This window comes from Talpa occidentalis, unplaced genomic scaffold, assembly GCF_014898055.3.
Source record: "Talpa occidentalis isolate TD23 unplaced genomic scaffold, MPIMG_talOcc4v2.1 talOcc4.10, whole genome shotgun sequence".
In the NCBI taxonomy this organism is placed as follows: domain Eukaryota; kingdom Metazoa; phylum Chordata; class Mammalia; order Eulipotyphla; family Talpidae; genus Talpa; species Talpa occidentalis.
In genome coordinates, this window is record NW_023600993.1 from 86,676,564 (window position 1) to 86,687,981 (window position 11,418).

The window sequence follows — 11,418 nt, forward strand, 5'->3', positions numbered from 1 at the left end:
TTGAAGGTAGAAAACTGATTGGGATCGAGCAGAGTAGGTGCCATAATGGTTTAGAGCTGGTGGACAACTGAGAAGAGTCGGTTGATACATTAAAAAGTGAACTGTTCTCTGATAAGATAGGTATTTGCCAAGGCGAGGAAACTGTTTGCCCAAACAAATTGGTCTGCAAGAATTTCCTGAGGCAAATAGTGAATTTATTATTGGTTTGCAGTCTTATCTTTCTGAGCCAGAATTTCCTGGAACACTTAAGTCATGTTGGCACAGGGGCACCTCAGTTTTCACACTCAATAGTTGAGAAAGATGTACATTGAAGAATAGGATCTGGGTTAACTACCCAGTCCCCACTGATGGGCATTTACATTATTGCTAATATTTTGCTATCACACGCAGTGCTTTAATGACACCTGAGTGTTTGGGTGAGTGTGTCTCTGGGTCCCCACTAGAAGTGAAATTGCTGCATAGCAAGATGTGAGTACCAGCCATTTCCCCAGTGTCCTGTGTTCTTCGAGACACCTCCCCTCCCTATCTCCCAGCAGAGGAAAATCTTCCATGGCCACCAGAGCAGAAGGCAGGAACTGCCAGGGTTTTGCCCACACCGGCTGCCTGCCCACCCTCCCGCCCTTCCTTATTCTGGCAGATTAACGGTGACCCATGACCCTGACAGGCTGGCCACACTCCCGGCCAATTTCAGCCTGTCAAAAGGAGTCCCCAGGGGTGATCAGGGCTTGGGGATGTGTTGACCAGATGGGCCTGGGAGGTCTTGGGTTGGCTGGTCCCAGGAGGCAGAGCAGGTGGGCACCCCTCAGCATGCCCCCTCCTTCCCCCATTTTCCCCCTCATGCATCATTGCACTGGAGCTGGAGCCAGATGGTAGGGATGGGGCAGCCTTGAAGCTTCTGGTCTGACAAAGGATCCTCTATTCTGTCCGCCCCCCCTAAACCTCTGCCGGCCGCCACCACCACCACCATGACCAGCTTGGCTAGTCTAGCCTGTGGCTGTCCAGTCGATCGTTCCCTGGGTAGCCTTTCTGCCGAGATGATCCCCTCCCCCTTCCCATTTGGGGAGGAATTTTCCCTGGACATTTTCTTGGAGAGTCTTAGATTTAGAAATCTACTTACCGTCCACCTGAGAGTGGACAGGTATGACCAAGGCAATGTTGCTCTCTGGCCATAATGAGATCAAGTGCAACGGTCCAGGTAAGAGCTGTGGCAAACTGGTACCCGGCACTCAGAGAACCCTCATCACAGTCCCTGTGATTACTACAGATGGGAAAACTCAGGCCTACAGAGGAGAATGCTGGCAGAAAAGACTCCTGGTTAGGAGAATAGTCTTGGGAGTCCAGCCCATTTGAATTAATTCCAGATCCGTCTGCTCTGAGAGTCAGTCCTTGGGCAGATCACCTAAGCTCTTATTCCTCCTATGAAATGAATTAATTAATTCTTTATCATGGAGAATAGTCCTGAGGGAAAGGTAAGCTAATGCAAAGGAAGCATCTGATACAGAGTTAGCCCTCAGTACTTAGGAATTCAAGCTTATTACTCTCCTGGAATCTAGGAAGAGACTGCAGTCACTGCTAGAGACAAGAAAGCTTCAGGGTGGAAAGGGCATCCTAGGGCTTTGGGTTCAGGCCTTGAGGCCTCCCTAAGGACTCCCTCAGTTACAGTGATCTAGCCTGCTTGGCTGTGACTCAGTTTCCTTATGTGTAAAATGGATTCAATGAAAGCAGTTACCTCATAGGATGATGTGAGGATTATGTTATCACCTGAAAAGCTTACAGATCATACTCAGTAAGTTTTAGTTATTATTAAAAAACAAAGGGAGGGCCTCCCTAGTGGCACAAGGGGTTAAGTCTCAGACTATGAAGCTATTGGCAGCCACTGCAGCATGAGTCTGATTCCAGGCCAGGGAGCTAACCCACATGGTGTTTGGGAGATGCCCACATGGTGCAGCAGACCTCTCCTGTCTTGCTCGCTGTTCCCCTCAGCAGTGTATTTCAGTCAATCCGCCTGGTTCTGCTCCCCACTTTGTCTCTGGTGAATCCTCCCCCACCTTGCACCTCTGACCTACACCCCAGCTCCTGTATGCATAAATAAATAAAACATAAATCTTTAAAAATTTTTTTTTTAAATAAAAAACAAGGGGAGGAGTCTGGGGAAGTTTTCTGCTTTGGGGTTTCCTTGGGATGAGCCCCTAGGAGCCCCTAACTCCTGTCTTCTCTGAGTGTCCTCATCCAAGGCAGTCTTTAGAGGGTCTCCAAGTCACATCTGTCTTATGGTATAGCTGAAAGGAGAAAGGGCCACTCTAGGTGACCATGAGCCCAGCAGGGAATACTGGTGCTGCTTCTAATTTGCTCTGGAGACCTCTGGAGAATGGATGGTTTGGACTCCACCATTTCTTAGGAGCCTGTGATTTGAGGATTCTCTCTGACACAGGCAACAACATGAGGGAGGGAAGGCAGGTGGGAGGGCTGCAGCCAGGCCAGCCCTCATGTGGGGCTGCCTCCAGGAACCCCTCCTCACACACAGGGCCTGGGCACGTTTCAGCTGGCTCCTCCTTGCCAAATGAGGTCTATTAATATCAAAGTAATGAGGTAATTACTGTGATTTGGAAAAATTACTAGTGAAGGCTTTTGAGGGAATTTCAGAGCAGAGAGGAGGGTAAGTGAAACATCTGTGAGGAAAGGAGTGAAGGGTTGTTCTGGATGCAGCTGAAGGTGGGGGAGCTTGGGCTTAGGAGAGCTCCTGGCTGGGATTATGTGCGCACGCATGTGTATGTTTTGGGGTGGGGTGGGCTTGGGAAAGGAATAAGAGGGTGGGCTCTTTAGACCCTGGGATTACCCTAGCAGATTCCGGGGCGAAAGACAAACACTAAAACTAGAGGCCAGTCCCCTTTTCAAGCCCCAGCCTGTAGCCTCTGACCCTCTTTGGGTGGTCTCCACTTGGAACCACTCCTGTTCCAAGGTTCAAGCTTGGGGAAGGATTAGATGGAAGCTGCCTGAGTCGGAGATGCTGGGAAGGGCTAAGAAGCAGAGGTTGCCCAAGTGTGATTCTTGGACAGGCAGTGTCATCACCACCTGGGAACTTGCTAAAAATGCAAATTCTTAGGCTATTGCACACTCATGGAATCAGAAATTCTGGGGTAAGGCCCTGACATGGTATGAAATGATAGGCCAGACCAATGCCTGGGAAATGGAGGATGGAGACTAATGTGGGAGAATTTTAGGCTGTTGAAATCATAGGCATTGATGCCAATGTGGATGGAGAAGATGAGGTGGTAAGTAGCGTGGTTGTAACAATAATATTAATAATAATAATAATAATCATCATCATCACTGAGCATGGATTATGCACTTACTCTGTCAGACACTGTGCTAAGCACTTCCTAGATATTCTCTCATTTAATCCCCACAAGAACCCTGATCGATAGGTACTGTTATGGTCTCAATTTTTGGGGTTGGAAGCTGAAGAACAGAGAGGATGAATGCCCAAGGCCACACAGCTGGTACTTTGCTTCCTCTTTGATACCAGATTGCTTTGGTAAGTCTGAAGAGGAGGATTGGCGACCTGAGTTAAGGAAGGATTGCATTGCTTACCCAGCACTTACTATGTGCGTTTGCATATGCCTGGGCATATTTAGACATCACTCCTATCCTTAAGTGCTGTAACCACCCCCATCTTACAGGTGATGCAACTGAGGCTCAGACAGAAAGGATCCCCTGCCCAAGGTCATATAGTGAGTTGCAAGGCAGAAGTTTAGAATACCAGTTCTTAATCCAGATAGGCAGATCCTAGACTTGCTGGGAACCACCCTCACACAAGGGTGCATTTCTGGTTCCTCCTGATTGGGCTGCTCCCCAGCATCCAGGATAGGTCCAGTCGCAGAGTGAAATTCTGTCAAGTGACATTGTCATTTGTATAAATAAAATGGTAGGCTCTCCGACATATCAGGCAAATTATATGGGGCCCATTTAATTCTCTCAGAGACTTTTATTATCCCCATTTTATAGATGAGGAAAGTGAGATGCAGAGGGGCAGTGACCTGTTGACCCATATGGTGAATCAGTGGAAGAACCAGGACTGGAGCCAAGTCTGCCTGACTCCTGAACTCGCTCTTTCCATTGACTAGATGTGCAGGGCGGGAGCGTGGAGGTAAGATGGGTCCGATAAATGGTGATTGGTATAATAATGATACCAATTATAATTGCTATCACTGCCTGAAGAATGGATGTGTAATGATGTCATGGAAAAGAGAAGAAAGTGCTTCAAAACCACTTCTGCCAAGCTGGGATGGCCAGCTTACCTAGGACCCTACAGCCCTGGCTCTCTGCTGCCACCTGCTGGCACCTGTGAAGCTTGGATGCAGAATCCATATGGCTGGAGCATCAGTAGGTCTCCAGCCCTTTGGCAATGTCGGCCAGTAATCAACAGTGGGCAGGGAAGAGGGTGGGGGACAGGGTTAGTGAGGGTCTCTAGAGCCTCTGGTCCCTTCCTCATGAAACACTGGAGTCATTGAGCCAGGGACTCTTAGACCATGATTCTGAATCTGTCGCTGTTAAAAAAAAAGTAAACCCTTTGTCATGGCTCCTGTCCCTTGTACTTCTATTCTTTGGAAGGATTTTTCTCCTCACTTGAACATCATCAAAACCCAGTTGAGCCATCACCCCACGAGATTTATTTTCTTGTCCTAGGACCAGAATTAGAGACTCAGGATTACAGCCCACTTGAGGAGAAACACCCACTCTACATCACCCTCCACAGCTCCCTCTCCCACCCCCACACATTCCCAATAGCAAATGTCCTGCTTCTTGGCAGGTAATCTGTATTATCTCACTCTTCCTCTGCTTGATTTCTACCCCAGGACTCAGCCCTGGGTTCATTTTTCTTCTTTATTAACAGCACTCTCTCCCTACGTTATCTTAGCTATCATACTCTTTAAACATGGTTTAACTGCTGTTGACTCTCTCTAATCTCCTTTACCCAAGCCAACAGCAAGTCTTAGCCATCTGATGTCCTCAATGCCTCTTAATTATATTTACTCCTCTCCATTTCCTCTGCTGCCACCTCCCTAATCCAAGTCTCCACCATCTGCCATATGGACTTCAACAGCCTCTGTGTGGATTATATTTTCCAAAGATGGCAGCAACCATTATCTCCCATCCCATAGACTGTTCTGAAACCTTGTCATTCCGTCATCAAGTGGTAGAGTCAAACGTCCCTCCTCCGGAATCTGGGAAGACACTTGTGATTGTCCTGACCGATAGAGTAGAACAAAAATGATGTTATGTGACTTCTTGGGTTAGATGGTAAAGACTCTGTGTCATTTCACCTTGCTTTCTTTTTTTCTTTTTTAAGATTTATTTATTTATTTATACAAGCACTGGGTACAGTCAGCAGCGCGGGAGGGTGAGAGAATTTACCAGAGCCAGAGCAGGAAGCAGAGCAGGCAGAAGGACCGAAGTACACTGCTGAGGGGAGCAGCGGGCGGCAGGAGAGGTCTGCGCGCCATGTGGGACCCTCCTCTGATGGCCGGGGAGCAGCCGGGGATCAAACCGGCGCTGCAGAGGCTGCGGGCAGCCTCGCAACACAGCGCTCAACTGCTGCGCCACCGGGGAGGCCCTCACCTTGCTTTCTTGTATGTGGTTGTGCACCCCACCCACCATGCTATGGAGGATTCCAGCAGCTCTTGGGCAGAAACAGAAGCCCCCAACCACAGCCCCATCTGAGGTCACAGCGGGAATGTCATTATGATACCTTTGTATCATAGTGATGATACATCAAATGACTGTATCATGAACTTGATAAAATAATCCTTTAATTTTAAAAGTTTTCCACTTGCCAAAAAAAAAAAGTGAAGATAGTACAGAGAGTTCCCACAATTCTATATTGTTTCCCTTATTATAAACATCTTTTAAAATTTTTATTTATTTATTTTTTAATATATTTTATTTTATATAATTCTTACATCATTTTTCATTTTTGCACAATGTATGCATTTTCATTTTGGTTATTTTCCCCATAAAATTCTCAGCCCCCTTAATTCCCACCCCCCAAACCCTCCTCTCCTCCCACCCCCCAGTGTGACTCTGATTTATAGTTGCTTGTTGCTTTTGATTTTTTCGTTATTATAATTAGTCTTTTTACTGGTCCCTTATTTAGGTTTTCTAAATTCCTGCTATGAGTGAGACCATCCAATATTATAAATAAACATCTTATGCCATTATGATACCTTTGTCATGATCAATAAACCAATATTGGTGTATTATTATTAGCTTAAGTTCATATTTATTCAGATATCCTTAGTTTTTACTTCATATACTTTTTCTATTCCCCCATCTCATCCAGAACACTACATTTAGCTTAATTGTCCTGAAGTCTTCCCAGACTTCCCTTGTTTTTAATGACTTTAACAGTTTCCAGGAGAACTGGCCATGTATTTTGTAGAGTGTCTCTCTTTTGGGATTTGTCTGATGTTTTCCCCATGATTAGAATGGGGTTAAGTGTTTTTGAAAGGAAAACCAAAAGACAGAATATTTACACAAAGAAGGATTTTTTTTTTAAAGATTTATTTTATTTACACAAGAACCGGGGTACAGGCCAGATACGCGGGAGGGTGAGAGGATTCACCAGAGACAGAGTGGGGAACAGCACAGGCAAACTGGTGAAATACTCGCCATGTGGGTTGCTCCGAGGCCGGTGGGGATCGAACCGGCACTGCAGAGGCTGAGAACAGCTTCACAGTGTGGCGCTCAACTGCCTGAGCCACCAGGGAGGCCCAAAAGGAGTCTTTGACAGCGATTTCTCAATAGCTTCACTGGGAGCCAGAAGACAGGGACAGAATATCCTCAAAATGCTAAGGCAAAGAACAGATGCATAAAATTCCTGCTAAACCATATGATAAAAACACTTTCTCATAAAGGAAACAGAGAATGTACATCAGTGTGGCCCCCCCTTACCAGGTAAATTCTAAAGGATGTAATTCAGAGAGAAGGAAAATAATTCCAGAAGAAAACACTGAGTTGCAAGAAAGAGCAAAGGACAAAGAAAATGGTTAACATGTAGGTAGCTCTGAATAGACATGAACTACACAACAGCAATGATATCTAATTTTTTTGAATTAAGAAAAAAGAAAGAAAAAAGGAGCACCAAAAATTACTAGAAAAACACAGCAAATAATTTAGGAGAAAAAAATTGAAGATAATAGACTAAAGTTAATATAATTATAGAATATCATGTACAAATAGGAGACATGTCCATTTATATTAAGGTTTTAAAAAGGCAAAATTAAGCAATATTCACATATATGTTAACAGTATAATAAAGTAAAAGGAAATGATTATCACAAAATTCATGTAGAGATAATCTCTGGATGTGGGAAAGAGGTCTGTGATCAGGGAGGGGGCCAGCGGACTCAGATGAATCGATCATGTTCTATTCTTCATTTTTTAAATAATTTTTTAAAAAAGATTTATTATTTATTTATCTATCTATCTATCTATTTATTTATTTATTTATACAAGCACTGGGTACAGTCAGAAGCGCGGGGAGGGTGAGAGAATTCACCAGAGCCAGAGTGGAGAGCAGAACAGGCAGAAGGACCGAAGTACACTGCTGAGGGGAGCAGCGGGCGGCAGGAGAGGTCTGCGCACCATGTGGGAGCCTCCCCAGTGGCCGGGGATCGAACTAGCGCTGCAGGCTGCAGATGCTGCAGGCAGCTTCGCAACCCAGTGCTCAACCGCTGCGCCACCAGGGAGGCCCTTAAATAATTTTTTAATTGAGCTAATGTTGATTTACAAAGATGCGTGTGCTTTAGGGGTGTAGGTTCACACCTCTTCAAATGTAAGTTACTACAACATGTCCACCACCAAAGTAGCAATAACCTTCTACCATAGTCACTTGGACCCCTTCTCCACTTGCTCCCGCCTTCCCACACCACCCCCAGCCTCAGTTCTGCATCAGATTCGTGCCCTCAGGGAGCACCCAGACTATTGGTGAAACAGATGATAATGGTAAACAAACATATGACAAATGAAGTACAGATTGTGATGAGTACTCTGAAAAAGTGAATAGAATGGTTGTGGAAGAATTATTAGACTTTCTCTTAGCTATCTGAACAGGCATTTAAACCTAGAACCACAGCACTGAGACAGCAAGATTAAAATGTATAGGTGAATTCCTGCTTTCTGTCTTGACTTGGGTGGTGGCCAGTGACCTCTTAACCTGAACAGGCTTCTTTGTGGAGAGATGAAGTTCCTGTTACTGGAGCCATCCAAGCTCAGGGGACAGGGGGCACTCTCGGGGTGCTTTAATAGGGCTTCTTGCTTGGGGTAGGCTGGGGGACTTGAACTTGGTGACATCCTCCCAAACATCAAGATTTTAGGATGATAATATCCCTTTATTCTAATTTCCACAAACCTTTAATTTCTCTAACATTTTGAGATTCTTATTTTAACTAGGATTTTAGGGCAGCCCAGTAGAAAAGGCCAGAACTTTGGAATCAGAAATAATCTGGCTCCTATTTGGTTTCTGCCATTTATTAGCTGAATGACCTAAAACAAATTACTTTCCCATTTTCCCTCTCTGAGCCTTAATTTCCTCCTCTGCAAAATGGAGATGATAATGCCTGGCTCACAAGAGTAGATTAAAAGGTGACACATAAGGAAAGCACCTGGTTTGGTTTCCATCCCACAGGGTACCATGGGGTCTTAGACTTTGGAAGAACTCACACCTTCTACGAAGATCTAAACCTTTCCCCAGATGGGATGCAGTGTGCTTTAGGGGTGTAGGTTCACACCTCTTCAAATATAAGTTACTATAACATGTCCACCACCTAAGTAGCAATAACCTTCTACCAAAGTCACTTGGACCCCACAGACAATGCTGACATTGTCTGGAATTATTTCATGTCTCAGAGCCTCAATTTCTTCATCCACCTAAATATATGACCTACTTCCTAGGATTGTCTTGAGGGTTAAATGAGAGGACCCATGTTAATACTCATTAGTGCTGCCATCATGGGGTATGGGAGGCTACACTGGGGGCTGTGCAGAGAGGTCTCCCTGTCTGTCTAGGGCCCCAGGTTCTTTGTCCAAGGGCACAAGCCTGCAGGGTCATCAGTGAGAAGTTAAGATCCTTTCTTCCTTCCTCCCTCCTTTCCCCTCTCTTAGCCCTAAGAAGTGAACTGGTTTCTTCTAGGAGCTCTACCCAGGGGTTTTGTGGGTAGCTAGGCATGTGTGTGTGTGTGCGTGTGTGTGTGTGTTGCGTGCACGCGCACACGCCTGAAAGGCTAATTTCTGAGACATAGCAGAGAGGCATCAGCTGATCACAGTGAGGGGGGTGGGGCAGAGCATTCCTCCAGCAACAGGGTTCCTGGGGGTGATTGACAGGGGCACAGTTGATTGACACTGCCCATACCATGAGATCATGGACACACACACAATCTCACACATGTACATACCACACACATATGTGCACGCACACACAGGCACCCATCATTGCTTTCTCAAACTGTACAGCCTTGCTTGCTTCCATGCAGGGCCTCACCTTATTCTGCACACATCATTCTCCTTCCTCCCTTCCCATTATAACTACGGAAAACAATCCCCAGGGGAGGAACATTGTATCAGGGCTCTTTTTCACCAAGTTTGTCTGGGGTTCATTAAGTCTTTTTTAAGCAGGGCAGTACGTGGGGGGACTTTCAAGGATCTGGCTCTAGGCCTTGGTCCCGGGAATGGAATCTCACCTCCCCCACCCTGTCTCTTGCCTCCTGCCTGATCGCTGCTCCCCTCTGATTTTGGCCATCAGAGGAAAGCCTCTAAAAGTCAAGTAAATTGTAGTTCTCACTTATCACAAATGCTTACCCCTCAATTTTTCCAATTGTTATACAGTCTTTTAGCACAATCATATTTACAAAATATCCATGATATATAAAAAATGGTATATTTCCTTCCTTTTTCCTTCTGCTCTTTGTTATCCACATTTCTCTCTCTATGTCTGTCTGTCTCTTTCTTCCATATGCTTGTTAGCATTTATATGTTGTCCCTAAGTTGTTTGGTTCATGTCTCCTGTTTTAATCAAATTAAAGCTATTAAATAAATTCCTGTTTTCCAAGACAATCACAGCTCATATTATTTGAATGCTTAATGTGCACATGAATTGTGCTAAGCAGTTTATCGGCATTATTTTATTTATTCTCCACAATAATCCTGCAGATATTAATATTAATTTTCCATTTATAGATTAAGTTTAGGGATTAAAGAAACCACCTGTGACCAAACAGATAGTGTCACGGTGAGAATTTGAACACAGGAAATCAGAATTCAAAGCCTATGCTCTTATCCATCATGGGATCCTGCCTCCCAGAGACTTTATGCTCTATAAAGCAAAACTTTGAGAGTTACAGTAGAACCCTACACTTAGCACTATGTCTGGCACGCAGAGGAAGTCCAATAAATTTTGTTGAATGAATGAATGGATTGTAAACTCATCCTTTGCACGGGGTTATTCTTACCAGTGCTGTGCCTCAATTTCCTCACCTATAAAATGGGAATGAGGCTGTGCAGCATTTAAATGAAAATGTATATAAATCAGCCAGGTCATGTGCCATTGCAGAGCAAACTGAATGTTATTTATGTATTACATGTACATGTGTACAACTACATGTATGTATTATGTATGTCACCTCTTGGGTTTTCAGAGGTATAGAGCCATTTCCTATTATTAGACATTATGGTTCATGTCTGGCTTTTTGCAAACATAAGTTTGCAGAGGACAACTTGTGTATGAACTGCTTTCTTGCAAGTTATTTGTTCTCAGTGATATCTTATGTGCAAGGTTCTTCCTGAAGGCATAAAGTATACATACTGATTTGATCTAATACTTTATTGTCTAATACATCCGAGCTAGAGTGGAGGACGGAGACAAGAAGCAGATAGATATGAGGGCCAGTTGAAATGTGTGATATGGTGGGATTTTTCTGGCCTCACTTCTGTATTTGGCAGCTGTCTAGCAGAGTGGTGCAGTGGTCAGGCACTGGTCTCAAATAGGCCCATGTTTGAATTCCATTCATAAATATGTGACCTGGGCCAATTAGATCTTCTATATTCAAATTTTCCTATCTGCATATGGGGATTATCTTAACTAACTACTTCAGGAAGCTGCTGTAAGATGAGATAACACATGGAAGATGCTCATATCCAGGCCTAGCAACAGTCAGCATTCAATAAATGAAGTAATTATATTGTTTGCATAGGGACTCACAGTTAACAATGCATTTTTAAATCCTGGCACAGACCCTGGGAGGTAGGGATTATTATGACCCCCCATTTCACAGATTAGGAAATTGAAGCCTAGAGAAGTGAAGTGACAGTATCAAGATCGACCTGGAGCTAATAGTGTCTGGGCAGGTGTCATAAATCAGGTAT